At 36.9% G+C, this 2,694-nt stretch overlaps 1 non-coding gene across 1 annotated transcript; it reads left to right on the forward strand.

Annotated features, from left to right (window-relative positions):
• The first annotated feature begins 2,342 nt into the window (after nt 1-2,342).
• Nucleotides 2,343-2,471, forward strand: LOC112132175 (small nucleolar RNA SNORA72). The gene has a single exon (XR_002913983.1). It is a non-coding gene; the product is annotated as a small nucleolar RNA SNORA72 (small nucleolar RNA).
• The last annotated feature ends 223 nt before the right edge of the window (nt 2,472-2,694 follow it).

Genomic DNA, 2,694 nt, shown 5'->3' on the forward strand with positions numbered 1-2,694 from the left:
TCTGAAGGTTTGACTGGGGCTGGAGAGATTGTTTCCCATGCCCACTCACACAGCTGTTGACAATGGGCCTTGTTTCTTCCCTACCTGTTTTTCACTATGTGAACTTCATTATAGGACTGCACACAAAATGGCAGCTGATTTCTCCCAGACCCAGTAATCCAAGAGAGAGTGACCTCAATAGGAAATAATGCCTTTCAGAAACCAGTCTCAGAATTGACTACCATCACATCTGCTATATTCTGTTGTTCACACAGACCAGCCCTTGTACCAATCCTACCTCCTCATGCAAATACCACCATGTAGGGATCACTGCAGACAATCCTGGAGCCCAGCTACCACACCAACTTTTAATTGTGCTAAATTTTTAATCATCATCTGATATAACAATTATAAATAAATATAAATAAAATTTTGATTCTAAAATACTAAAAAAGATATAATGTTGGCATAATGGCAATTTTTTACATTGAAACTTCTACGACTATATAGAAAATATAATACATTTTCCTTATTTTAAAAATTTCACCAATAATAATTATGTATCTACTTGTTTTATTTACCATTGCTTATCTCCCCCAAGTAGAACTGACATTTTATCTGTCTCATTGATACCTCCAGTGACAATAACAGTAACTGACATAAAGTAGGAGGCATGTAAATATTTGTAGAATAAATGAATGATGAACACTTCACTTTGGATTGGTAATTAGTAGCAGACTAAGGCTTGGACATAAAGATCTTGGGACCCAATCCTGAGGACACGCTTTTTGTTCAAAATGGCAGAACTGGTCCAATTGAATGTAAACACTAAGGGCAAAATCGTAGCACATAGCCTCTATTTAGAGCAACAAACTGCAGCAGAGGTGGAAAGAAAAGCCACGCATGAGGTAACAAGAAGCAGAAACTTTTCTATGACTTCAAAAGGTCAACCCTCTTAGGAATAACGTTCATGAGATTAGTCTTTAGAAGCAACCAGGGTCAATGACAGGTGGAGATATTGAGAATGACAATTTCTTGTCATTGGCTGAATTTCCATGCCTGATGGTACAGTTAAGGCTAGAATGGGTTTCAATCCTTACCCACGGTCGCAGAGCTGGATTCCAATGAGGTCAATGATTTCTCCCCCTCAATGTTCTTTGATAGTCTTCCCCACTGGAATAATTTCCATCCCCATCCCACCCCACTCCCACCTTCATTACTCCCATTCCAAGACAGAAAGGCTCAGCCCAGGACAGCTGTGGGCTCCACAGTACATTCGACATCCCCTCGGCCCCACTCCCCAGTGGAAATCCAAGGAAACTCATACCACCAGGACTTCCCTGGCAGCCCTACCTCTTATTCCAGACAGGAAATGGAGCCAGTGCAAATATGAGCTCAGCATTTTTTGCTGACTAATTCTTCCTCCCATAAAAAGGCTTGGTAAATATGAGTTCCAATGTAAAATAAAGACTCTCTTAACCAAGGGGAAAACCCACCAGCATTTCTTAATTCTAACACACCTTGTGTTATGCAACAGGTATGTTTCTTTAAAAAAAAAATGAACTGATTTTAAGACACACACACTAGTAATTTAAATTCACTAGAGAGTTAGCTATTTAGAGGAACCCTGTTGTAAATCCTTTCACAAACTGAAGAACATTTAAGTAATTACCCTCTAATTTATGTGCTCTGTAAGTTCAACTATTTAAATGTCTGGTTTTCTTAATTTGAGGCATACCCACGTTTAAAGAATGTCTTTAAAACTCATTATGGCTGACAAATATATTTCTTTGTTTTCTTTAACAGGCAAAACTGTATTTTGGTGAAATAGGCGGAAGATACCTGTTATTCTGGAAACTGTTTAAATACTCACTTATTGCAAAGAGGACTTCTGTGGAGGTGATGAAGAACTGATATGATCAAGAATCAAACTGTCTTATATTTAAGAACATATTGTGAACACATACATGTGAAGTCTTTGTAATTTGTATGCAGTCTTTAAACCTCTGTGATTTATATTCAATCTAGTCATAATTTATTTGATGGTTAACCATGTGCTTTTATTTCTCAGTGAACTTAACAAAAAAGCTATCAACTAGTGTAGGTTAATAACAGGAATATTTTTAAATGTTTGAAATATTTTGATATTGGAAACTATTCTTAAAAATATTTAATGAATAAGTTGTCTTTCACATGTTGTTAAGCCAAGATAAAAAGACTCAATGAAAACTTTGCTCCTTATTGGTGACAACATGGATTTGCATGCTTGGTGTTTATTTGGTTGAAGCAAGTGTCCTGGGGAGGAGTATACCAGAATTCACACACTCAAAAGGAACACACCAGGGGGTCGGAGGAAGCTGCTCCTGAGAATATCTTGCTCTTCTGATTTTGTAATAGGACAGGCTATAAAGATTGACTATATTAAGGCCACGCACATGTCCCCAGACTTAATTCTTTCCCTAGGTCTGGTTTTATAAACTCTGGTAATAAACCAGGTCAAGAAGAAGGTGTTAGGCTATCAGTGTGAATAGCTTGGAAAGAATGTCAACAGACATTCTTTGTCTGTTCAACCAAATAAACACCAAGCATGCAAATTCATGTTGTCACCAATAAGGAGCAAAGTTTTCATTGAGTCTTTTTATCTTGGCTTAACAACATGTAAAAGACAACTTATTCATTAAATATTTTTAAGAATAGTTTCTAGTATCAAAATAT

This window comes from Pongo abelii, chromosome 12 (genome assembly GCF_028885655.2).
Source record: "Pongo abelii isolate AG06213 chromosome 12, NHGRI_mPonAbe1-v2.0_pri, whole genome shotgun sequence".
Lineage (NCBI taxonomy): Eukaryota > Metazoa > Chordata > Mammalia > Primates > Hominidae > Pongo > Pongo abelii.